Source organism: Heloderma suspectum, chromosome 4 (assembly GCF_057233095.1).
Source record: "Heloderma suspectum isolate Gila_16-S chromosome 4, 16-S_ref, whole genome shotgun sequence".
In the NCBI taxonomy this organism is placed as follows: Eukaryota; Metazoa; Chordata; class Lepidosauria; order Squamata; family Helodermatidae; genus Heloderma; species Heloderma suspectum.
The window spans coordinates 91,069,543-91,097,351 of NC_139461.1; the positions used below are offsets into that span (position 1 = coordinate 91,069,543).

Below are 27,809 nucleotides of genomic sequence, written 5' to 3' on the forward strand. Positions count from 1 at the left end.
ACTGTACTTTTGATGTTTCATCATAGATTACCTTTCCCTTTTCACATTCAATTTAAGATTCTGTTACTTGTTTCCAAATGTACTAATTCTCTACCTCAGAGGTCCTCAGCACAATGCCCCTAGCAGCTGCGGGCACCTCCAATGGGTCTTGCAAAGCTCTTCACTCCCTGCCCCCTTCAAAAAAAAAGAGAAAGGAAAATAAAATAAAAATGGAAAAACCTTATGGCACCAGGTTCTCTTTCCTGTTCCTGGCCTGCAGCAGCTGTTTTGTCACCAGGAAGAGGAAACAAGGCAAAGGGGTAAGGGGGGAGAAACAGTGAGCTAAAGAGGTGGTGGTGGGGTGGGAAATAGCAAGGCTAGAGGCTTGGAGTGGAGAGAAAGAGCAAGAAAAAGGGGTGAGTGGGAAAGACAGCAAAGCTAGAGGCTAGTAAGGGATAGAAAGAAGAAAGCTAGGGAAGGGGAAAGGAGAGAAATTGTGAGGAAAGGGGTTGGGGAAGAGAAATAGCAAGGCTAGAGGCTGGGAGTGGGGAAAGAGAGAGATCAAGAGAGCACAAAGGGGAGAGGTCTGTGTGGTCAGAAGAAGATTGGGTGGGTCACCCCCAGCCTCTATCCTCACTATTTCTCTCCCTGCCACACACCTCTTGAATAGCCAGGCCCCCATAGCAGCCATTATGTGACCAGCCACATCCTCCATGGGAGGCATCTTGTGGTGGTGCCCACAGCAGTTTACTAAATTCTCAAATGTGTCACAGCTCCAAAAATGTTGAGGACCTCAGCTCTACCTTTTCTAAACTTATTAAATCTCTAACTCTGTCACTGGCCACACATTAGGAGTAGGTTATGTCACATCACTGGGAATCTCTATGCTTGGCTCTGCCTCCCTGCCTCATTGCTCCATGTTGATACTAGTAGGCAATAATATCAGCTCCTTTAAACCAACCAGGTCAGTGTTTAGCTTCCTGGCAAAGCAGCAGACAATTTCATGTTATTGTTATATGATCTTAAAGTTCCTGCATTCTGTTCGAACAAGTCCCACTTTGTTCTCTTTGCATTTCTTTTTTAACCATTTACAGTGAAACTGTAAGAACCTGATGGGTTGTATTCAATGTTAGCCTATAATCCCATTCATTCCAATGGGTCTACTCTAAGTAGGACTAACAGCGAATACAACCTGATGGGACTACTTTTGAAGATATTTTTAATGCCATTCTATAAGAGAAAGGCAATTCCCACAAATACTTGAATTCTACATAAAGTATATACTGTATATCATTGTATTATACTGTATGGTATACCAGCCTTCCCCAACCTGGTACTCTCCAGATTTTTTAGACTTCAAATCCCATCAGCATCAGCCAGTTAGGTGGAGAATCAGTTATCCCTGCACTAAAATGTGCATTTGTGCAAAATCACTATATTCCGGTACATTGCTATATGAACGTTTTAGCTATATATGGGGGTAACGCATGTTTTAGCGATATACAGTGATTTTGCACAAATGTGCATATGTGCAAATGCACATTTTAGTGATACGGCGATTTTTCCACATTTTTTGGCATTTTTATTGATCTTTTGCTTATTTTTGTAATGGAATCAGAAAGAAGGAAGAAAATGGCCACCAATGGCCATCAGCACCCCTGTTCCTGTAATGGCTGTGTGAGCCACTGAGGCTGCTGGTATGCATGATGGAGCAGTTGGAGGACTGCAGGAGGGAGGGTGATTAGAGAGTGGTTAGGCTGACCACACAGCAGGCCATGGTTATCTGCATGTGTGGCAGGGGCTCTTGCAGTGGTTAGTGCGAACCACCCTGCACTGTAGTTACCTAACCACCCTGTCCCAATGTGTGTCTGAACAGGGTCAACATGTTTTAACATATTGTATTTTATATTGTAACACCCAGAGAACTTTGGCTACTGGACAGTATAGAAACGTAATGTAATAAATGAATGAAAAGCCTAACATGTACTTTGTGTGATACGACTGTGCTGTACAGGTGTGTGATGAGGGATCACACCATCAGAGCAGTGCCACTGGTAATTGCTACATCAACCTTTGGTTAAGGAGTGACGTTCTAGCACTAGGTATCCTTATGCCTAGTACCTGTCTAGTAAAACAGGATCCTTTGAGTATCATGCAATGGCACAAAGATGGAGTTAGAGAAGTCTTCTTTTTTGTAGAACTCAATTTACAGTGAACTTGAAGAACATGCCAATGTAGTTGTTGTTGTTCAGTCGTTCAGTCGTGTCTGACTCTTCGTGACCCCATGGACCATAGCACGCCAGGCCTTCCTGACCTGCGCTCTCTCCCGGAGTGTGCTCAAGTCCATATTCATTGCATCGGTGATGCTATCTAGCCATCTCATCCTCTGCCATCCCCTTCTCCCTTTGCCTTCAGTCTTTCCCAGCATCAGGGTCTTTTCCAGTGACTTTTCTCTTCGCATTAGGTGGCCAAAATATTTGAGCTTCTGCTTCAGTATCTGTCCTTCCAATGAGCACTCAGGGTTGATTTCCTTTAGGATGGACTGATTTGGCCTCCTTGCAGTCCACAGGACTCGTAAGAGTCTTCTCCAGCACCACAGTTCGAAAGCATCGATTCTTCGGCGCTCAGCCTTCCTTACAGCCCAGCTCTCACAGCCATACATAGTGGTAAAACTAATCCTTTCAGAATCAGTGCTGAAAGATAATGCAATTTGAAAGCACAAAGTTACTCTTCAAAGGATAATAAAACTCACTGATGATAGGAAAGGACAAAAAAAAAAAAAGAATAAAGAGAGATGCCTGGAAGCTAAAGCATTAAACAAGAATAAAATGGGGGAAATATAAAACAAAAGACCACTACTACCATAAAAAGGTAGATAAGAAACATGACATGAAGAGTAACCAAATGAGACAGAAGAATACTTTAAAAGAAGCAATCTCCTTGCAAAAACCAGTGAGGGAAAAATGAACAGTGTCATAAAATGGAATACAGATAGTGATTTATTGTCTATGGATGCTGTATTAGACTGAGCAAATATAACAACATCTCAAATTCTTTCTTGAGCAATGACAAATATATTTTTTTAGAAGTGAAAGCACATCAGTTCAACAAACCTTCCCTAGCACACAATCTTTTTCATACATTTAATTTTCAAACATTACATTAGATGACAAATACCATGCCCTCCTCTCTCTTCTGTCATTCAGGGAAATCACTGAGCAGCAAAAACCTGATAAGAACACAGAAGGACAGAAAGAGAAACACAGACAGCAGCTCATGTCCTTCTTGTTCATAGAGAAAGAGTAAAATAAAGAGTAGAATGCATGTCAGTCAAATTGCTTTAGATACCACCTGAATTCCATGTGCTTCCCATTCTTCTTTCATTTAGGACCAATTTATATGGCTTCTTTGTTTGGTGAAAAAGCAATGGCTTCCACCTTACGTGGGAGCCCTCTCTGTAAGGTACATGAGCAGGGGGACAGGAGGCAAGCAAGATCATTCACCATAATGCTGTGGGGTTCTGGGGCAGTTGGCTCACGCTGCCCCTGGGAAGCCAATCAGAATGTGGGGTTGGCGGGGGGGGGAGGGGCGCAAGGCTTTCGGGAATACCAGAAGGAGAACTTTCTCCTTTTCGTCCACCTCTGGGATATAAATGTGGGGCCTGAGCCACAGCTTTGGCATTGTAGCCGCCAACTCTCCCACCCACACACACTTCGAGTTAGATACCCTCATCTTGCTAGGGACTGAAGTTAGGTGCCAACTGATGGGACTGGGAAGGAATTTTACCCTATTCCTTGTCAGTAGAAGAGCCAATCTAGAAAGAGAGGGTCAGTTTGTGCTGGAAGGAATAACATTCTCTCTGAAAACACATCATGGAGCCAGTGTGAAAGAACATCCCTGTGGTGTCTGTCTTTTCCACATTGCTGCTGTAGTATTGCTGATCCTGTAGATCTTCCAGATTGTATAGAAAGCTTCCATGCCAGCAGGGTACATTCCTAGGAGTGGTTCAAGCTAGCATAGAAATTATCCAGAATAACTATGTGATGATCTGCCTATATGCTACTGAATGGGCAAATGGAAACACCACTGGGATCATTTCAAACCAGCTCCACACGGTAAGCGTAAGATGAAGAAATCCTCTATGGGCCACTTCATACATTTCACAGCTCTCATAGTAGCAGGGTTAAAGTGTTACAGCTGCAGAAATGATTTTAGTAGCTCACTCATGGAGGTTGTAGCTTAATCAATTCTCACTGAAGAGCTGGAAGCATCATTCCAGCACTTCCCTGGCAAACCAGACCTACAGAGTATTTCAGCCTCCTCTGTGATCCCTGCTTGGCCACCTGGCTGACAAGGACAAGCACCATCTGTTAAGGCCATTTCCCAAAATAAGCATAGCAGTGTCTCATGAAAACAGTAGAGGTACGAAACTCACTTACCTTTTCACAGAATTTTTCGTGGTGGGGGGGAGGCGCTCCATCCCTCCCCCCGGAATCCTCGATGGGAGGGAGGCGATCTGGTCTTCCCCCCCAGAATCCTGCCTGGCCGGCTCCGCTCCGTCGGATTTCCGGCTGCGGACGGGCTGCTGCAGATGCAAATGGCGGCCGCCATAGCAGCCGCCATTTGTGTCCAGACAGGCTGCCGTGATAGGCTACGTAAGTATTTACATAGCCTATCATGGCTACCCCCCCAAAAAAAAACCCAGTGTACGCCCACTACGCTATTTGCATTCCCCTTTTTTTCGCCCTAATAGCCAACGTAAATATTTACGTAGGCTAGAACGGCGAAAAATAGGGAACGCAAATGGCGGGTGCCGTAGCCGCCATTTGCGTACACTGGGTTTTTTTTGGGGGGGGTTAGCTGTGATAGGCTACGTAAATACTTACGTAGCCTATCACAGCTGCAAGGACGCCAATGGCGGCCGTGGCAGCCCTGCCGCGGCCAGCCAGGAGACCAGCCGCTGGAGCCGCCGCTGGAGCCGCCGCCGCTGCCGAATCCACTGCATTCGCCTCAGGTAAGTTCCGTCCCGGGGGATTCGGGGGGGGGGGCGGGGGGACAGAAGGACATTCCACCACAGATTCCAGGGGAATCCGTGGCGGAATTCTCTGCCATCCCTAGAAAACAGTCCCATTTTTTCCCTATGATATTTTTTCCTTATTGTATGCTACACTGTCCAGGATCTCAGGAAGCTACTTCTGTCTGGACAAGCCACTATAGAAGATGTTCAAATAGGATTTTACTGATTTAGGAAATCTTACTATGATTCTGTTTGAGAACCCTTGCTTTTAAGCGGTATGACTAATAGTGCTACTAAATCTAATTAAAATGGAACAGAATCCATGGTGAGAACACCACAGGAAAGCAAGTATCAAACCTGAAGTAAAAAATAGCAGCTATTCCACAGTGAAGCAAAGCAATGAACAACATATTAATAAGCAACCTCCAGTTATCAATACACTGAGAGCATAATGAATCAAAGAGCTGGATTTGTAACGACATGTGCGCATGTCTAAAAAATGCTCTCCCCTGTCTCCCAAGATATAGGGAAGGGGTAGGCAACCTGGTGCCCTCCAGATGTTTTGGATTACAGGTCTCATAAACCCCAGCCAGCATGGCCAATGGTCAGGGATTGTGGGAGTTGTAGTCCAAAACAGCCAGAGGGCACCAGGTTGTCTCTTCTTGATGTGTACTCTTCCTGTCTTGTGTACAGCCTCTTTAAGAGGCAAGCCCAGTGGGCCTCAGAGATCATATGGAATAAAAAGGAATGCTTTCACTTTTGAGGAGAAGCCAGTGGGAGCTATTGGGTCTGTGTAACCTGCTGAGAGACCAGGACAATCCTGGGCCTCTATGACTGTACCAGTTACCAGGGACAATTGCTCAGTTAAGGTGTTAATGCTGCTCTTACAAGTCGAACTTCTGTTGGGGGGCAGGGGGAAGCTGCACTGGGGGTGGGGGGCTGCATGCCACATGTATGGGCCACATGTTACCCACCCCTGTTTTACATTCTATGAAATGTTCCATAAACCACCACACTCCTCAACCAAGAAAAGAGACATAGAGAAGACGAGATTCTCATTTCCCTTCTCCCCCCCCCTTAAACAAGAAAATAAAAAAAATTCAAAACTGCTGCTCTGAATTCAGCTCTCAAAATTTGTGTCACAAATGTTCTAATAAACAACAAGATTCTAGTCAATATTGAAAGACAGAAACAACCACCAGACTGGAAACACTGTTTAACAAATCGCTATATAATACATATATATTACACAATATTTACATGCAGTGTGCATAATGTATTTTTTTCATACCAAAAATAGAAGGCTTTCACAACCATATGTTCTGGTGGAAAGCCCTATATTACACATCCTGTGCATATTAAAGACTGAGATATTATGGAGTTTTATATGGCAATTACAATAAAAGACAGGCTCACAATAATTGTACAAACTGTGCATAATTAAGACTGTTCTTCATTATGCACAATTTGTGTAATTATTGTGAGCCTGTCTTTCATTATAATTGTAATATCAGACTCAATAAGACCTCAATCTTTAATATGCACAGGATATGTAATATAACATTTTCCACAAGATCTTATGGCTGTGAAAGCCTTATATATTTGGCATGAAAAATAATTATTATGAACAAATGTTCTAATTCCACATATACAGGACCATATTAATCAGTTAATTGGAATAACAACTGATTTAGTCCACCAGGTTGGTCATAAACTTGGCTTTAAAAGGGGATTAGATAGGGATGGGGGGGAATTCTGCCATGGACCTCAATCAGGCTGGATTCCAAGAATCTGGCCCCATTGGGGCCCATAGCAGAATGGAGCACTCACCTCCGTCTCCCCCCAGAATCCATCCAGGTCGGCTTCCTCTGTGCATTGATCCTGTGGAGCCGGCCACCTGCTCCGCATCACTGGCGATACAGCCGGCAGCCATTGCCATGTCATGTCACTGTGCTAAGTCTCCGGACGCAAATGGCATAGTGGCAAATGGCCTGAATTCAGCCATTTACAGCTGCATTTAGGTTAATCTACCAGCTTTGTGGCCACAAATGGTGTCCACTATTCCATTTGCGTCCCTGTTTTTTCACGTGATAGGCTAGGCAAATATTTGCATAGCCTATCGCGTGAACAGGGAAGCAAATGGCATCCACTATGCCATTTGTGTCCCTGTTTTTTCACGCAATAGGCTACGCAAAAACAGGGACACAAGTGGATGCCATTTGCGGCCGTAAAGCTGATAGATTAACCTAAATGCAACCCTAAATGGCTGTATTTAGGCTAATCTAACAGCTTTACAGCCACAAATGGCACCCACTATTTCATTTGCATCCGGAGACCTAGCACAGCGATACAACACAGCAATGGCTGCTGGCCGTATCGCCAGCGATGAGGAGCAGGCGGCTGGCTCCGCAGGATCAATGTGGAGTGGAGTTGAACTGGACGGATTCCGGGGGGAGGGACAGATCACCTCCCTCCGCCTGCGGAGCCTCCCAGCCGGAACGGGGTAAGTTATCTTACCTGCACTTTCCTTGAACTCGTGTCTGCCATGAATCATGTACCTTCATATAGGATTACCCAGATTGCTTTCTTGAGTGGACTTATCCTGACTCTTGAACCCTTGCCTGGACTTATTGTGACTCTTGGACATCAAGATCCTGACATAAAATCAATTGCTGGACATGATCTTAAACTGTGTGTAAATTCTAGCCTTGGAACTTCATTTGGAACAAAGTCTTAACTGCCTGAAATACTTCCTTGCCTGGATTCATCATAAATCGTGGATCCTTATCTGTTTAAATCCTGTACTGTGTAATCCATGATCTATACTATCTTGCTGGCCTATGACTGTGAACTTTGGACCCTTGTCTGCTTTGAGTCTCATACCATGAGCTGGTGCAGAAGCAGAAAATCCTTTGTTGGGAATGTCATCTTTCTTTGCCTGGAATGCTTTCTTGTTTGGACTTATCATGTACTTTGGATCCTTGTCTGCTTTGAATCCTGCATTGCGTGATCCATGATTTGAACTATCTTGTGGGTCTTTGGATTCTAACTTGATACTGTGGGGATACTAGCCTTAGAACTGTTTCTTAAACTAAGCAACATCTGATTTATGGAGGGTTGTAACCATTATGTTTCTACCATGGGGTCTAAGAAGTCATGCTGTGTAACCTGATCTACTGCAATAAAAGACCTCACTGCTATTTGTGTCTCCGTGTAAGCTTGCCAGCGTGAAGCAGAAAGGCGGGTCCCAACAATCACTCCAAGTAACCAATCCTTCTGAACAGAGCCCACTTGGCTCTATGATATGCCAGAGATTTTAATCTGACTTCAGGCAAACTGGGTTTGGCACTGAAACATTTATTTTATGTATGGCATTTCTATATGGCCTTTCTGGAACCACTCAAGGTGGTTTACAAAAATTCAACAATCAAACATAATAAAAAAATAAAATCATTGTAAAATGTTACAAATTTTAAAAAGTATAACAATTTGAAAAGCCAAATTAAAAAGATGTGTCTTGACCCCCTTCCTGGATGCAGAGAGAGAGAGAGTGGAGACCAGGCACAACTCCAGAGGGAGTATGTTCCAGAGTCTGGGAGCAACACAGGAGAAAGCTCTGTCCCGCATGTCTGACAAGCAGGCCTCTGTAAGTGATGGTGTCTGCAAAAGGGCCTCTCATGCAGATCTTAGTAACCAAGCAGATTCATAGTGAGATAGGTAGTCCTGTAGATACCCGGGCCGTAAGCCATTTAGAACTTTAAAGGTTAAAACAAACAGCTTGAATTGAGTATGGAAAACAGGTGACAAATAGCCTTAGGTTGCCCTGATATGACCTGTGCCTGGAGAAAGACAGGAGAATGTGATCCCTACAGCAAATGTTAATCTTTTGTTCTTACTTTAACTTGCTTTGCTTTTCTAAAATGGCAGGAGCCCAGAGGATAGGAGGAAGCAATTTGGTGTTTTGTTTTGTTTTAAAAAATAAAGATGTTATTTTATTTTATTTCAATTCTGATGTTACCTTTTGAGCTGGCTTTAGCACTGCTTCAGAAAAGATTGTCTTTTACAGATGAGGGCTTATAATCTAGAGATATCTAGAAACAACTACATTTTCAACAGCATGCCTCAGTCCTTAAAGAGATGCTTCCTTGTGCTAGAACAGAAATTGTGAGGTCTGGGATGACATCTAAGATTTGCTAAATCCTTCTGCATAATAACAACTCCCTCCCACCCCCTGCCCACCCTGCAAATGTACAAATAATTGCAGTTTTGACTGGAGACAACTGTCAGGCAACATGATGCATCTTTTTATTTGGCCCTGCTTCCCAGCACAGATACTGTGAATAATTTCCCCCTGTTCATGTAATGGAATGTAATTATTTGCCCTGACAGCACCTCTAGAAAATCAATAGCTCCAGCATCAGCGGATGATCCAAAATGAATAGATGGCATGGTAGTTGCACATTTCAGACAAGAGATAGGAACAGAGCCCTTTGGGTCACTATCCACCTCACTGGATTTTATAGTTAGAAATAATTAACAAGCTCACTATGAAAACTCCCCCCTCCGCCTTGCCACCCACACACGCTTACAAATAAGGTGATCCTATAATAGCACTAACAAAACCACATTCAAAAAATAGCATTGAAAGGGGGAAATAGACTGTGAAATCATTGAATCATAGAGTTATAGAGTTGGAAGGAACTTTGGATGTCACCTAGTCTAACCTTCCACTTGCAGGGTGCAGCCACATTATCTCTGTCAGAAGGGCAGCCCTGAGACCACCTTGTACTTTTTGAAAAGTACATACAGGTAAAAAGTTTTTACAAATTTAACATTTGGTTAAACCATGTATGTGTGGGGTTCCCCCCCCCCCATAAAACATCCATGTGGAAACAGGATAGGCCAGACCTTGGACTGGGGTGCATGTGGGTATGGGCAGGAACCATCTTAGTTTGTTCATCCATCCCTGCATAACATAATGCTGTACACTTGAACACTGTAATTGTGAAGATGCTGGCATGGGGTTGCAATTAGATGTTTCACAACTGTGAATAAAAGAGCATCTAATGCAGGCCTATATGTAATGTAGGCCTGGACATGAGAAAGGGCCTTCTTGGTGGCTGCTCCCTGGCTATGGAACTTTCTACCAAGGAAGGCTAGGTTTGCTCCTTCTCTTTTGTCTTTCTACGAGCGGGCAAAGCAGGCCTTTGGCATGTAAGATGATCTGTTTCATTGGGTGCTGCTTTTATTCTTTAATGTTGTGTTTGTTTCTATTGTGTTTTTAGTGAATTTGCATAATGATTGCTTTAACTATGATTGTTTTATTTTATATTTTTATTTTTAAATTTTGATTCTTATTATTGTTAGCTGTGTTGAGCCCCATTTCCTTAGTGGAAAGGGAGTGCATAAATCAAATAAATAAATAAATAAATAAATAAAGATTTAAGGTAGGTCCAGTTGGTGCCCAATTTGTGATCAGGGCGGGATCCCACCCTCATGACCAAATTACTTAGTGAGTCTTTGGAAGGTTTGGCTTTCCTCTGTACATTATGCTGTGGTATACTTGCTTCCATGTTCTGCTCTGCATTATCACCAAGGGTTCAAAGTAGCCTACCAGACAGGGTACCTAAATTAAAGGAATGTGTTTTAACTCAAAACTACTTTTAAAAAGGAATTAATCACCAATAAATACGAATTAACCCAGCCTTAACAGTTTATGATAATAAATGCTAACCTCCAAAAATACAAGAATGAGAGCTAATTCAAATAGCATTACAGTCTCCTAAACATCTCTAAATGCCTTTCTAAAGAGGAACACTTTAAATTGCTTCCTGGGGGGTGTTTCTACCAGCAATTTACTCCGAGCTGGCTGCGTGTTGAGGTCATTAGGGATACATGATGTCATGGCCATCCAGCAGCCGCCCCAGAGCTTATCAGGGAAAAACTAGATTTCCTGAGACTGCTTGAAGTCCAAGGCTGTGTTTCCACGACAATGGAAGGAGAAGCAAATGGAAGAGTACCGGATTTTTTTTAAGGAATCAGCTTTGCTGCACTTTGGTCTATGCAGGGCTCCATGAGCAGATTCTCTGCACCAGTAAAAATTGCTTCAGAGAACATACTTCCTGGTGGGGGTGGGGGTTGGAGTGAATGTCATCTGACTGGCAGGGGCTGCTCAACCAATAAGAGAGGCTCCCCCTCTCTCCCTCCCTTTCTCTTTTCCCCTGAAAGTCCAGATGCACTTACATTTCAGGAGCAAGCCTCATTGAGCACAGTGGAAGTTACTTCTGAGTAGACACACATGCTTGTGCTGGGAAAGGGTGTGGGAGAACATGAAGACAGGAAACCAGCCCCCATTTGAACCCACAGGATCTCTGTAACAAAGAGTCAAAGTAGTTACTTCTTAAGGCAATAAACCAAAAAAAGGAGAATTGGGGCCTCGAAATCGTGCTTTACTGCTCTTAGAGAATTGGGCTTTAAACTGTGCCATGACATTGAGTGGGATCTCTGAAAGCTCTGATGTGGGCATTCAGGGGGCAAGCCTCATTGACCACAAAGGGAGCTACTTCTGAGCAGACACTAATGGATTTGTTGCGGGAAAGAGCGGTAAACACAAAGATGGAAACCAGACCCCATTTGAATCCACAGGATCTCTATTAAACCAAACATAGAAGAATTCGAGCCTTGAGATCACGCTTTACTGCACTTAGGGAATTGGGCTTTAAACTGTGCCATGTCATTGAGGGGGGTCTCTATAAGTTCTGATGTGGGCATTCAGAGGGCAAGCCTCATTGAGGACAATGGAAGCTACTTCTGAGCAGACACTAATTGGTTTGTGCAGGGTTGGGAAACACACAGGGAACACCTCTTGACTGGGGTCACAGTGAAAGGCACACCTCTGGGCAGGGCTAGCATACCTGAGGTAAATGTGGGGGTTGGGGCACCCAGTATTCAGAAAAAAAAGGAACGCAAATAGCACCCACTACGCTATTTGCGTTCCCCTTTTTTATCGCCGTAATAGCCTACGTAAATATTTACGTAGGATAAAATGGCAAAAAATAGGGAACGCAAATGGCAGCTGCCACCATTTGCATACGCTGGTTTTTGCTTTGTTTTTGGCTTGGCTTGCCATGATAGGCTATGTAAATACTTAAGTAGCCTATCACATGGCAAAGACCAGGATGCAAATGGTGGCCGCGGCAGCCGGTCGAAAGGCCAGCCACCAGCGCCGGAGCTGCCACCGGAGCTGCCACCGCTGGACATCCACCCCAGCTAAGCTTCGTCCCGGGAGGAATCTGTGGGGGGGGGGCGGCCGTTCCGCCACAGATTTCGGGGGGCCGAATGCCAGTGCATTCAGCCTCACTGAAATCCGTGGCGGAATTCTCCGCCATCCCTAATGCTGAGTGCATTTGGCCCCCCAAAATCCATGGCAGAACGAAGCCCCCCGCTCCCCACCCCGCGAAATGGGCCCAGAATGGAGCACCTACCTGCTGACGTCCGCGCTGCATTGCGAATGGCGGCTGCATCTGCGGCCACCATTCGCTTCTTCCATATAGCCGTGATAGGCTACGTAAATACTAAGGTAGCCTGTCACGGCTAATGCAGGGATGCCATTTGCATCCCTGCAGAAGCCGTGATAGGCTACGTAAGTATTTACATAGCCTATCACGGCAAAAGTAAGGGAATGCAAATGGCGGCAGCTATGGTGGCCACGATTTGCGTTCCCTTTTTTTTGCCGTGTGATAGTCTACATAAATATTTACATAGCCTGCTATGACAAAAGAGACAGGCGCAAATGGCATAGTGGCCGCCATTTGCGCTCCCCTTTTTTTTTTTTTTTTGCTGTAATAGGCTATGTAAATATTTATGTAACCTATCACTGCAAAAAAAAAAGGGGAACGCAAATGGCAGCCGCTGTGGCTGCCGCCGTTTGTGTTCACTGTGTTGTTGATTTTTTTTTGCTGTGATGGGCTACATAAATATTTACGTAGCCTATCACGGCAAAATACAGGGACGCAAATGGTGGTGGCTACGGCAGCTGCCATTTGCATCCCTGCAGGCTGCCCACTGGCTGGATGTCCGGCTGTGGGCAGCCCCGGCCAGCGGCTCCACGGAATCTCCGGAGAGAATTTCGGGGGGAGGGACGGAGCGCCTCCCCCCCACCGCGAATGTCACCTTTCGAAAAGGTAAGTGACTTTCGTACATCCCTAAATTGCTGAAAAGGGACAGCTTCCAACAAGAGCCAAGCTGCTGTGTTTCACTAACTCCAGCTTCCATAGCAGCCTGAAGGGCAGCCCCACATAGAATGCATTGCAGTAATCCAGTCTTGAGGTTACTAGTGGCTATGTCACTGTGGCCAAGCTATCCCGGTCCAGGAGAGGCCGTAGCTGGTGAACCAGCTGAAGCTGGTAAACGGCACTTCGAGCTGCTATGGCCACTTGGCCCTCCAGCAACAATGATGGATCTAGGAGTAACCCCAAGCTATGGACCTCATCTTTCAGAGGGAATGCAACCCCTCTGAGAACCCATGTGGTATAGTGGTGAGAGTGTTGGACTGGGAGCCAGGAGATCCAGGTTCTAGTCCCCACTCAGCCATGAAAGATCACTGGGTGACTTTGGGCTAGTAAAAGACTCTCAGCCCAACCTGTCAGGATTCTCTTAGCCCCCATTTTACTTCAGCGCCCAAACATACACAGATGAGAGGCTTCAGTCTACAGCTTTTAATCCATTGCCTCACAGGGTCATACAGATGCAAATTCTCAGAGACTCTCTGTCTACAAAGGAATGCCTTCAGGGGATTCAAATGGAATCTATGAGAGTTGCCCGCCATTTGAAGAGGGAGGTGGTCTCGCTAGCCTAACTTAAGTTGGGGAGATCCCTCTCTTGTTGTGAAGCCTCTAAATAGGGATGTCAGAGAATTCCGCCACCAACTGAAATGGGATCGAATTCCCTTCAGTCCGTGCCACGGAATCCTCTGCGAAACGGCACCACGAGGTCCTGCGGAGCCAGCAGTCATGCGGCTTTTCTTTCGTCGTTTGCAAAGAGTCATGAAATTTTTGTAAATAAAAATGCAAGGTAGAATATTTCAATAATAAATATGTAAGGTTTTTTTTTTAAAAAATGAACTGTGCTCACCACCTTGTTTGTGGGTGTTCTTTTTCAATTGAAATGCTCTGTCTCCGTTTACCTTCAGCTAAAACACTTCCTCCTCCTAGGGGCTTCCCCAAACAAGGCTGTCCTATGTGTGCCTGAGCGATGCACTCTTTGTTTAAAGCAACGCTGTTTTAAAGAAAGGAAAAACCTTTTAAAATGACCATGCCGGTCTGGAGCCTTTCACGAGGTATTATTCCCCCTGCTAAGCTTTATATTTCCACATCCAGCCTTGTTGGTGACATTGTGAGGCTAAAATGGAGAGGAGAACCAACTCTGTTCATGTCTACTCAGAAGGAAGTCTTACTGAGTTCAATGCGACTTACTCCTACACATGTCAGCACCCCACTTGCCCCCAGCTCAGCTTTGTATTTCCACATCCAGCTCATTAGCAAACCTCCTGTTAGTTATCTCACTGGGTGACTTTGGGCTGGACTCTCACCACTACACCATACTTCTGTTATATGAAACTCATGAAGAAAAAGAGACAGTATAATGGAAAGTTCTTTCTGAAGCAGTCACATTTCACTTGTACAAATGCAGCATGAAGGGAAAGATCAGCAACCTTCTCTTTGTTTGCACACTCAGCACATGCTCAGGGAATGGACAAAATGAGGAATAAACATACCAGGAAGTATGAAGAACTGTATTCTTCCATTATGTGTGTGTATGTGTGGGGGAGATTCTCTCTCAGTCCAGCTGGTTCCCTGGAACCCCCCCCCCCATTCACCCAAAGGTCTTCTGAGATAACTAACAGGAGGTTTGATCATGAGCATGGTCATTTTAAAAGGTTCTTTCTTTCTTTCTTTCTTTCTTTCTTTCTTTCATTCAAACAGCGTTGCTTTAAACAAAGAGTGCATAGCTCAGGCACACCTAGGACAGCCTTCTTTGGGGAAGCCCCTAGGAGGAGGAAGTGTTTTGCCTGAAAGTAATTACTGCACGTCAGGGCAGGGGGGAAAATACATAAATATCTACGAAAAATAGCCTTTCTTACGGAAGTTATGCAGACTCACAGAGATGGCTGGGCACTGGAATTACGGCTGTCGGTACGGATTTATCTTCATAATTTTTGGAGCGGAAAAAAAAGAGGAGAATTCCGGGGGCTTGTGAACGACGGTACGGAGCACTGGCCGCAAACTGCGGAAGTCAAGTGGCACAGAAGGTACACAATTCATACATCCCTAGCCATGGACTCCAGTGAGGCCGGATTCTTTAGAATCCGCCCCCCTGGAATCCATGGCGGAATGTCCTCCCCCCCCCCACCCCACGGAATCCCCCCGGGACGGAGCTTACCTGGAGGAGGATGCAGCTCCAGCGGTGGCAGATGTGGTGGCAGCTCCTCCAGCAGGTCTTCCTGCCGATGCCGAGCTGCTGCAGCTGCAAACGGCGGCTGTCGTAGCGGCCGCCATTTGAGTGGCTGCTTTAGTGTGATAGGCTACATAAATACTTATGTAGCCTATCACAGCAAAGAGCAGGGGCACAAATGGCAGCTGCTATGCCATTTGCGCCCCTGCTCTTTGCCGTGATAGGCTATGTAAGTATTTATGTAGCCTATCACGAAAAAGGCAGCCACGCAAATGGCGTAGCAGCTGCCATTTGCATGGCTGCCTTTTTCATGATAGGCTACGTAATTACTTACGTAGCCTATCATGGTTGGCAGCCACGCAAATGGCGGCTGGCGTAGCGGCCACCATTTGCAGCCGCAGGAGCCAGGCAGCAGCTGGAATTCCGGCTGCAGTCAGCCCTGGCCTGTGGCTCCATGGAGTCTCCATGGTGCGGAGCCAGCTGGGGAGGATTCTGGGGGGGGGGAGATGCGCCTCCCCCCCCCATGGATGGCCCCAGTGGAACCGGGTAAGTGTTTCGTACACCCCTATCTCTAAGTGCAGCTTTTCACGCAAGGCCATTCGGGCAGACCATCTATGTTCTGCCCCTGCCTTCCCTCTCTTTGCTCTGTGCCTGCATCTGGCATCTATTAGGTCATCCTCCCCAAACCCCAGCTCCTCTTGTTTGCTGCCTCTCATGGGGGGGGGTGAGGAGGGACCCTCATGCTCAGCCATCTGGACATTCATAAACTGAGAAGAAGGCCTACTCATATCTGGACTAGCCTGGGGAAACACCTCCCTCATGTTTGATGGTTCTCCTTTAGAATCTGAACTGCTATCCCACTCCCTGCACTCAGAAACATCCCTGACTCAACCTACCTCGCAGGGTGGTTGTTGTGAGGATAAAACAGGGAGGAGGCGAAAGAGAATATAAGCTGCCTTGGGTTTCTTGAAAGAGGGGGAAAAAGGAGGGATATAAATGCAATAAATAAATAAACCCCATTCAGAACAGGCAATGAGTCTATGTCCTGGATCCGGAAACCACTCACCCACATGGCTTCCATCTTGCCAGGATTCAGTTTCAGTTTATTGGCCCTCATCCAGCCCATTACTGCATCTAGGCACTGATCCAGGACTTGTACCACCTCTCCTGAATCAGATGTCACAGGGACATAGAGCTGTGTGTCACCAGTGTGTCACCCTCTCTCAATAAAGGTCATCCATCAGGATGACCCAGACTGATTCAGCCCTGTAACCATATCAAAGCCTAGATTGGAATGGGTCTAGATAAGCAGTATCCTTCAAGAGTGCCTTTAGTTGCTCCACCATGACCCATTCAAGCATCTTCTCTAGGAAATGGGTATTTGCAACTGGGCGGTAGTTGTATAGTACCATTGGGTAGAGATGTCACAAGCACCAGTGTGGGGGGTGGAGTCCAACAGACTCCACTCCACTCCGCCCTCTGGACGAGGCTTGCCAAGCCCCCACCCGCTAAGCTGAGAGAGGTGCCGGGACTTACCAGTTCTGCCCGCGAGTGCCCACAGCTGTCTGTCCTCTGTGTGAGTCACGCTACCATACATAAAAATGGCAACTTGCTATTTTTCATGAATTAAATCTAGCGCACAATGGCTGGCACTTTCTGGGCAACCATTGTGCACAAGATTTAATTTACAAAAAATAACGAGTCGCCATTTCTACGTATAATGGTGACTCGCACAGAGGACGGATGGCTGCGGGCACTGGCAGGTGGCTTGCGCAGCTGGGCAGGTGGGGGTGGGGAAAGCATGGAGACTAGATAATGTGGGTCTGGGCTGCGTGAGCAGGGGCAGTGGCTCATAGAACAGAATCCTGTAGAATCATAGGGTTAGAAGGTGTCTACACGACCATCAAGTCCAACCCCCTGCTCAATGCAGGAAGCCTGATTCCCAGGTGATCTCCCATCCAAGTACTAACCAGGGCTGACCCTGCTTAGCTTCTGAGATCAGAAGAGATCAGAAGCATCCAGCTCTTTGTCCCATCAAGTCCTTGACCGACAGGGGGAGCAAACAGGAGTTGGCCAGGGGAGTTCGGCAGAGGAGGTAAAAGGGGAGGCCTTTAACATTTTTTTTTTTACTTTATTTGTCTTGTAACACACACTTCCACACCAGTGGGACTCTGCTTTTAACCTCTACTGAGTAGAGCAGCAGGCACAGGCTAGTCTAGAACAATCAGAAAGCTAGAAACAAAAAGGGAAAAGAGGCAATGGAAGGACAAGACTCTCCAGTGGTGGTGACCTGCAAGGTAGGTGCAATGTTTGTTTTCTTGCCTGAGAACAACATGGCCTACACCTGCAACAAGTGCAAGTTGATCACACTGCTGGAAGAAAAAGTAAGTGGACTGGAGCAGCGACTGTCAACCATCCGGGGAATAAGAGAACATGAAGAGTTCTTGGACAGAATGGGGGAACTACAGCAGCAAAGGGAAGACCAGAAGCTTGAAGAGCAACAGCAAGATGAGGCAGAAGTGGGAAATGCTGAGGTGAGGAAAAATGCGGTAGAGGATACTCCTTGGAAAAGGGTGACAGTTAGGAGAAGGAGAACTAGACGCCACTCTGCACCAGTGGAAGCAGTGGAGCGGTGGAACCGATTCCAGGTACTTGTAGGGATGTACGAAAATCACTTACCTTTCGGGGATTATGCTGATGGTGCGGGGGGAGGCGTTCCGTCCCTCCCCCCAGAATCATCGCCACGGGGGGAGGCGCTCCGTTCCTCCCCCCCTGGAATCCTGGCTGGCCGGCTGTGCTCCACAGCAATTCTGCGGAGCCGCCAGCCGGATCCGCCAGCAGTCAGACATCTGGCCGCTGGCTAGCAGGGACGCAAATGGTGGTGGCTGTAGCTGCCGCCGTTTGCATCCCTGCAGTCAGCTGTGATAGGCTATGTAAATCTTTACGTAGCCTATCACGGCTGATTAAAAAAAAAAACCCACTTATGCAAATGGCGGCGCCCATGGCCGCCGCCATTTGCGTTCCTTATTTTGGCACGTCTTAGTCTATGTAAACATTTACGTAGACTAAGACGGCGAAAATAAGGGGAACGCAAATAGCGTCCGCTACGCTATTTGCGTTCCCCCTATTTTCACCGTCTTAGTCTACGTAAATGTTTATGTAGACTAAGACATGCCAAAATAAGGAACACAAATGGCGGCGGCCATGGCCGCCGCCATTTGCGTATGCACAGTTTTTTTTTGGTTTTTTTAAGTCAGCCGTGATAGGCTACGTAAAGATTTACGTAGCCTATCACGGTGTTTTTTTTAAATCTAGCTGTGATAGGCTATGTAAATCTTTATATAGCCTATCACTTTTTTTTTTTTAAACCTGAAAATGGTGGTGGCGGCAACTGGTCAGAAGACTGGCCGCTGGCGCAGCCACCGCTGCCGAACTGCTGCCGGAGCCGCCACCGCCACCGCCAGGAAGATCTGCCTCAGGTAAGTCCCGTCCTGGGGGGGGTGGGGGGGTGGCGGGCCGTTCTGCCACCGATTTCGGGGGGCTGAAAAAGGGGAACCTGCATAAGAGTGAGCAAGAGGCTGAAGGTCAGTCAAGCAGAGGCAATGAAACCCAGGCTTACTACAAGAAGAAGAGAAGAGTGGTAGTAGTGGGAGACCCCTTGCTGCGTGGGATCGAGACCCAAGTATGTTGCGAAGACCCATGGAGTCGCCAGGTATGTTGTCTCCTGGGAGGAAGGATTAGAGACGTACGTGACTGAAAGGTTGCCTGCACTCATAAAGCCCACTGACAGATATCCCTTTCTTCTCATCCATGTGGGAACAAGTGATACCGCCAAGCGGAGCTACGAAGAAATCACGTCAGACTTCGAAGCTTTGGGAAGGAAACTCAAGAACTTTGGGGCCCAGATAGTTTTCTCATCCATCCTTCCAGTAATTAGAAGAGGGATAGAAAGGGAAAGAAAAATACTCCGGGTGAATGACTGGCTACGAAGGTGGTACCGACGAGAGAGATTTGGATTCTGGGACCATGGACTATACTTCCTGGAAGATGGGCTGTTGGCAAGGGATGGGTTGCACCTCACAAAGGCTGGGAAGAATGTGTCCCAGCATGAAGAACTTCATCAGGAGGGCTTTAAACTGAATCCTACGGGGAAGGGAGATGTAAAGGTGGGGGTAAAAATGGATGAAGGCTCATGCACCGCAACGGAGAGAACAGCTCTAATAGCACCCAATAATAGTCTTCAGACACATGTAGGAAGAAAGCCAGACTATGAAGCACATGGTCTTCGATGTCTATATACTAATGGCCAGAGTATGGGAAACAAACTGAACAAACTTGAAAACTTAATACAAGAGGGAAATTATGACTTGATAGGTATAACTGAGACTTGGTGGGATGACTCTCATGACTGGAATACAGCAATTGAAGGATATAACTTGTTCAAAAAGAACAGGAGGAACAGAAAGGGAGATGGGGTTGCACTGTACGTGAAAAATACATATCTCTGCACAGAAATACAGGAGGATGAGCTTGGTAGCCCCATCGAGAGCATCTGGATCAAAATAAATGGAGCAAAGAATAAAAGGAACCTGGTGGTCGGAGTCTACTACCGGCCACCCAATCAAGGAGAAGACGAGGATGAAACTTTTGAAAAGCAAATAGCCTATGTTTCAAGGAATCATGATGTAGTAGTAATGGGGGACTTCAATTTCCCCCATATTTATTGGGGGACAAATTCTGCAAAACATGGCCCCTCCAGGAAATTCCTGACTTGTGTGGCGGATAACTTCCTCCTACAGAAAGTAGAGGAAGGAACTAGAGGATCGGCTATCCTTGACTTGCTCCTAACCAACAGAGATGACTTAGTGGATAAAGTAGCAGTTACAGGAACTCTGGGGGAAAGCGACCATGTTGTACTTGAGTTCTTGGTTCTAAGGGAAGCAAAAGTCAAGTGTGGTCAAACGCGTACCCTGGATTTTAGGAAAGCTGATTTTAATAAATTCAGAACAATGATTAGGGGTGCACGAAAGTCACTTACCTGGTCTTGCAGCTTTTCGCGGTGGGGGGGAGGTGCTTCACTGCTCTCCCCCCGAAGTTCAGGCCGGGAGGGAGGCTTCCTGCCTCGCCCGGCCGAAATTCAGGCCGGGGGGGAGGCTTCCCGCCTCGCCTGGCCGAAATTCAGGCCGGGGAGGAGGTGCCTCGCCTCACCCGGCCGCGAAATAAAAAGTTTTTTAAAAAAAACGCCCCCGTGATAGGCTACGTGACGATTAACGTAGCCTATCACGGCTAGATCTGCAAAGTCAGCCGTGATAGGCTACGTAAATCGTTACATAGCCTATCACGGGTGACTTAAAAAAAAAAAGCGCGTACGCAAATGGTGGCCCCCATAGGGAGCCGCCATTCGCGTTCCTTATTTGGTCGCTGTAGTCTATGTAAATCTTTACGTAGACTACAGCGAAAATAAGGGCAACGCAAATAGCGTTGCCCTTATTTTCACCGTAGTCTACGCAATCTTTACGTAGACTACAGCGACCAAATAAGGAACGCGAATGGCGGCTCCCTATGGGGGCCGCCATTAGCCGTACGCGCTTTTTTTTTTAAAGTCACCCGTGATAGGCTACGTGACGATTTACGTAGCCTATCATGGCTGACTTTGCAAATCTAGCCGTGATAGGCTACATTAATCGTCACATAGCCTATCACGGGGGCGTGTTTTTTTTTTTAGTTTTATTGGAATGGCGGCGGCAGCAGCCGGTCGAAAGATCGGCTGCCGCCCCCGCCCCTGACGAAGACCCGACGAACCGCTGCCGGGACCCACCGCCGGGAGGGACATTCGGGAAAGGTAAGTCCCGTCCCAGGGGGGGTGCAGGGGGCGGGGGTGTGCAGAGAATTTCTCCCCAAAACTTGTTCGGGGGGCCGAACACGTTGGCGCTCGGCCCCCTGAAGTTTCGGGGAGAAATTCTCCGCCAACCCTAACAATGATCAGTAAGGTCCCATGGCAAGCGACTCTAACGAGAAAAGGAGTCCAAGATGGGTGGGAGCTTTTAAAAATGGAAATCCTCAAGGCACAATTACAAACCATTTCAACAAGAAGAAAAGGTGGAAGACAACAGAAGAAGCCAATGTGGCTTCACAAACAGCTTAGAGATGACCTGAAAACAAAAAAGGACACATATAAGAAGTGGAAAGAAGGCCAAGTAACAAAGGAAGAGTACAGTCAGGTAGCACAGAATTGCAGGGATGGAGTAAAGCTGAGAACAAGCTGAGGTTAGCAAGGGATGCTAAAAACAACAAAAAGGCTTTCTTCAGCTACGTGCATAGTAAAAGGCAGAGGAAAGAAATGGTGGTTCACCTATTAAATAAGGATGGCAAAATGATAACAGATGACAAAAAAAGGCAGAGGTGCTCAATTCCTACTTTGGCTCAGTCTTCTCCCAAAAGAGGGTCTATGACCCCCTGGCAAAGGTGAAGTACAGGCTGAAGGGGCAGGACTGCAGCTTGAGATCGATAGGCATATGGTCAAGGAACACCTAATTACTTTGAAGGAGTTCAAATCTCCAGGGCCAGATGAACTGCACCATAGAGTAATAAAGGAACTGGTAGAAGAACTCTCAGAACCGCTGTCTATTCTCTTTGAGCAATCATGGAGGACGGAGGAAGTGCCAGATGACTGGAGGAGGGCTAATGTTGTCCCTATCTTCAAAAAGGGTAAAAAGGAGGAACCTGGGAACTACAGACCAGTCAGTCTGACATCAGTCCCTGGGAAAATTCTGGAGCAGTTGATAAAGCAATCCGTCTGGAAGCACCTTGAAAACAATGCAGTGATTACTCGAAGCCAACATGGATTTGTCAAGAACAAATCCTGCCAGACGAATCTGATCTCATTTTTTGATCAAGTACCCTCCCTTATGGACCGTGGGAATGCTGTAGACATCGTATTTCTCGACTTCAGCAAAGCTTTCACCAAAGTGCTCCATGATATCTTGATGAGCAAACTAGCTTACAGTGGGCTAGATGAAACAACGATCCGGTGGATCCACAGTTGGCTACAAAATCGGACTCAAAGAGTGCTTATCAATGGGACCTTCTCAAACTGGGGAGAAGGTAACGAGTGGGGTACCGTAGGGCTCAGTCCTGGGCCCAGTGCTCTTCAACATTTTTATGAATGACTTGGAGGAGGAGGTGCAAGGAATGCTGATCAAATTTGCAGATGACACAAAATTGGGCAGGATAGCTAATACTTTGGAAGACAGAAATAAAATTCAAAGTTATCTAGTTCCCCTCTACTCAGCACTGGTTAGGCCTCATCTGAAGCACTGTGTCCAGTTCTGGGCACCACATTTTAAGAAGGACGCAGACAAACTGGAGAGGGTTCAGAGGAGGGCAACAAAGATGATTAGGGGACTGGAAACAAAGCCCTATGAAGAGAGACTGAAAGAACTGGGCATGTTTAGCCTTGAGAAGAGAAGACTGAGGGGAGATAGGACAGATACTTGAAAGGCTGTCACAGAGAGGAAGGCCAGCATCTCTTCTCGATCACCCCAGAGTGCAGGACACGGAATAATGGGCTCAAGTTACAGGAAGCCAGATTCTGGCTGAACATCAGGAAAAAATTCCTGACTGTTAGAGCAGTATGACAATGGAACTAATTACCTGGGGTGGTGGCTTTCCCACACTGGAGGCATTCAAGACAAGGCTGGACAGCCATCTGTCAGGGATGCTCTGACTTGGATTCCTGCATTGAGCAGGGTGTTGGACTCGATGGCCTTGTAGGCCTCTTCCAACCCTACTAGTCTATGATTCTATGACTTGGACCAAGGTGAGTTTGTTCATCCGAACTGTTGGATCCAGAGTGGGCTTCTTCTAGGGATGTATGAATCCCACTCACCTGTCCATTCTGGGGCATTGGCGGTGGGGGGGAGGCACTCCATCCCTCCCCCTGGAATCCTTCCTAGCCAGCTCCTTGAAGCCACTGCCCGGGGCCTGCCGCAGCCGGAATTCCAGCCATGGCCGGACTGCTGCGGCCGCAAATGTTGGCCGCTACGCCGGCTGCCATTTCCGTGGCTTCCTTTTGCCATGATAGGCTACATTTGCCACCATTTGCGCCCCTGCTCTTTGCCATGATAGGCTACATAAGTATTTATGTAGCCTATCATGGCAAAAGGAAGCCACACAAATGGTGGCCGCTACGACGGCCGCCATTTGCGGCCACAGCAACCTGGCAGCAGCTGGGGGACCGCCGCCACCGCATCCGCTGCCAGGTAAGCTCTGTTCTGGGGGCATTCCATGGGGTGTGTGTGGGGGAGGCTGTTCTGCCACAGATTCCAGGGGGCTGGATTCTTTAGAACTTTAGAACTTCTTTAGGGGGCTGGACCTCACTGGAGTCCGTGGCGGAATTCTCTGACATCCCTAGCTTCTTCAGGAGTGGTCACACTACCGCCTCCTTAAGGACAGCAGGGATCATCCTGTTCCCCAGGGAAGCATTTACCACTCCTTGGACCCACACAGTCATATCACCTCGGCTAGCTTTTATTAGCCAGGAGGGGCAGAGAACAAGAGGGCACATGGCTGGTCACATTGCTGCAAAGGCCTTGTCCATGTCATCAGGACATGCAACTGAAATGTTTAAGCAGCAACTGACTGATCCCTAGGGGTGGACGAAATTCCCTTACCTGTCATCGAAGGACGTTCGCGGTGGGGGGGAGGTGCTTTGCTGGTCCCCCTGCGAAGTTCAGGCTGGGGGGGGGAGGCTTCCCGCCTCGCCCCGGCTGAAATTCAGGCCGGGGGGGAGGCTTCCCGCCTCGCCCCGGCCGAAATTCAGGCCGGGGAGGAGGCTTCCCGCCTCGCCCGGCCGCAAACGCGAAAGTTTTTTTAAAAAAAAAACGCCCCTTGATAGGCTACGTGACGATTCACGTAGCCTATCACGGCTAGATCTGCAAAGTCAGCCGTGATAGGCTACGTCAATCGTCACGTAGCCTATCACGGGTGACTTTAAAAAAAAAAAGCGTGTACACTAATGGCGGCCCCCATTGGGAGCCGCCATTCGCGTTCCTTATTTAGTCACCATAGTCTACGTAAACATTTACGTAGACTACAGCGACCAAATAAGGAGCGGGAATGGCGGCTCCCTATGGGGGCCGCCATTATCCGTACGCGCTTTTTTTTTTTTTAAAGTCACCCGTGATAGGCTACGTGACGATTGACGTAGCCTATCATGGCTGACTTTGCAAATCTAGCTGTGATAGGCTACGTGAATCGTCACGTAGCCTATCAGGGGGCGTTTTTTTTTTTCTTTCTTTCATTGCAGTGGCGGCAGCGGCAGCCAGTCGAAAGACCAGCTGCCGCTCCCACCCCGCTCGAACACCCGCCAAACCGCCAGCCGGACCAGCCACCGGGAGGGACATTCGGTGAAGGTAAGTCCCGTCCCGGGGGGGGGGGGTGCAGGGGGCGGGGGGGGTTCGGAGGATTTCTCCCCGAAACTTGTTCGGGGGGCCGAACACGTTGGCGCTCGGCCCCCCGAAGTTTCGGGGAGAAATTCTCTGCCATCCCTACTGATCCCACAAAATCCAGCAGATGGTGGTGTCAGATGCCTCAGCTGGAACTGCCCTAACAGCATCAAGTTCAATGTGGAGACAAGCGATTTTGTCCTCAAAGTGCAATACAAAAAGGTCACTATGGGTCCTTGAGGAGGCCAGGGCCCCATTTGCTGGGGAGGATGCTAACAACCCCTAGACCACCTGGAATTGTTCTGCTGGACAGCTACTTGCAGACACAATGGAGGCAGTAAAAATAAAATAAGCCTTCTTTGCTGCCTGCACTGTGCTATGCAGTAGGCACGATTATGCGGTCTACAGCATGTTTGGTCTTCTTCACTTCAAGTCTTATGCCATTTGCACTCTAGCCGACATCCAGCCTGTTTCATTGGCCACAGCTCCCCAGTATACCAAGGAGCAGAGCAGGCTCTACAGTGCTGGAGAGGGCACTCAGGTGCAATCAAGTCGATGGCCCTCCGCATCTCACTGTTCTACATTGAGACTAGGGCCTTGGCTGGATCACCAGCTCTCTCCATTGGGAAATCCCTAAGAGCATTCAGAAATCCACTGGGTTCCATTGGTCTCCTGGGGTGGACCATCTGAATAGGTCCCCCACCCCTGCAGGAGGGAAGTAGTTCCATGAGTTCAAATCTCACCAGGAAATGGTCTGACCATGAAAATGGAGTTATCCCCCCCCCCATTTTCAGACTGCCCATCTCACAACTTGGAGCAAAAAACAAATCAGGGGTATGCTCCGTTTCATGTGTTAGGCCAATGACAAACTGAGACAGCTCCATGGTTGTCATCGAGGCCATAAAGTCCTGAGCCAGCATGGAAGCTGAAGTCTCCCAGAACCACCATCCTGGATTCCTCCAACACCATACTAGCGACTGCCTCTGCCAGCTCGGTCAGGGAGGATGCTGAGCAGCAGGGTGGGCAGTACAGCAGCAGCATCCCCAATCTGTCTCTATGGCCCAACACCAGGTGCAGTACCTCAAGGCTTGCTCCAAGGTGGAGTGGTTTCCTGGTGATAGAGATGGAGGTTCTATGACTCTCCTCCCCCGGCCCTCTAGTCTATGTTGGTGCTGCACTGACTACCCAGGTGGGCAGAGCTGAGTCAGATCAACTCCACCAGCTCACCCACCCAAGTCTCATTAAAACATCCCAGGGTTGTATTATCCACAGTTACATCATGAATGAGTGTGGTCTTATTGCAGACTAGCCTGGCATTAAATAGCAGCACCGCAAGACAGGAGGGCCCAGTGGATGAGCTACCAGGTACATGAGAGCTCGAGGAGGGGAAGGGAGTAGAAGGTAGACATGTATAAACATATGCGGCCCATTCTACTTTGAGGTCCCTCCTCCCTCCTCCTGCCACATCTCCCTCTGCCCCAAGTCACTGGAATAGTGGTACCTCCTCCATGGGTCCCTGTGTCAGAGTTTCCCCAGCACATCCTTGCCACACCAGAACTACCCACACACTTTCAACACCCACTCACCATTCAACATCCCCTCATCTATTCAGCTCATACAGTCCACTCATCCAAACAATCACTCCCGGCCAAGCTAAGATAATCACAATTTCTAAGTTGTGTTTATAACCAGCCACTGGTCACATCTAAGACATCAGGCTTAGTTGTAGGCCAGATCATCAGGAGGGCTGCAAGTTTTCCACCCCATCTTAAACCCAGGCACCTAGGATTACAGTGCAATATTATACATAACTACTCAGAAGTAAGCCCCATTGATTTAAATAGGAATTACTCACAGGGAAGTGTGTATAAGATTACAGCCTTAACTGCATTGCCAATTAAGCTATCCAGTCCTGGCACTTTCTTTAGTTCTGTTGGACTCAAGAGGTATTTCTGAGAAGCAATAATTTACAGATCTTCTTGCCAACATCAGGAAGCATATAAATAGCTCTCTCTCTCTCTCTCTCTCTCTCCCTCTCTCTCTCTCTCTCTCATTTCCATTTCTTTGACAGTGCACCAGAGAGTACACTCTTCAATTACTTTAAAGAATTGGAATATGTTTTGTGCTACCTTGATTTCATCATTGCTGCTACAGCCAAGGTCTGCAGGAGATCCCTATGCTAAGCGAATTTACTGCACAAAATTTCTGGGAACATGCCCAAAACAGGGGGGTGGGGGGCTTATTGTCTACACAATACCTTTATAATCACAATAACAAAGGGTTCACAACCCATATTTCAGAGCTTGCTGGGTTGCCACTCCCCCACTATTACTGAAACAGCCCACTACCCACACACTTCCTCTAAGTACTTAGTATCACAAAACAATAGGTTTGATATGATTCCATAGAGTGGACTGGGGGGGGGTATTTAAAAAAAGGGCAAACTGTGAACATTTATGTCAATGATCAATGTATCCTTTCTGGTTTGATTTGACATTTTTCCCTGCACTTCTTTGGGCCAGTTTGAAGACACCGTTTATGTGTTCCTCACAAATGTAAGTACAGCATCAGTTGAAAGATTTCCAAACACAAATGGTCATTTATTTATTACACGCAGATTTCTATACTGCTTTCCTGTGAACTATCAAAGTGATTAACAAAATAATAAAACCATATAATATAATGATGCACAGTATTCAGTACTGCCACTGCACTTCTGCTCATTCTGTTGCACCTGTGGGACCAACCGCTAGCCCAACAAGAACCTAACACTTCCTAAGGCAACCGCAGAAATGAGCGGAAATATCCATGGCACAGGTTGGAGCTCCCTTCTGTGGACCCCACTGACCTTCCACTCATTTCTGGTTGCTTCAGGAACTGCTAGCTTTCCGTTGTGCTAGTGGGGAGTCCTGCTA

At 47.2% G+C, this 27,809-nt stretch overlaps 1 protein-coding gene across 1 annotated transcript in view; it reads right to left on the reverse strand.

The window, feature by feature from the left end:
- DSEL (dermatan sulfate epimerase like) overlaps nucleotides 1-15,527 on the reverse strand; it is an 87,874-nt gene extending 72,347 nt beyond the window's left edge. The window contains exons 1-2 of the mRNA XM_084848108.1: nucleotides 15,437-15,527; nucleotides 11,240-11,367 (exon numbers count right to left, since the gene is read on the reverse strand). The gene's annotated coding sequence lies outside the window, so the exon portion shown is untranslated. The remainder of the gene's footprint in view (nucleotides 1-11,239; nucleotides 11,368-15,436) is intronic.
- Between the last annotated feature and the right edge of the window lie 12,282 nt (nucleotides 15,528-27,809).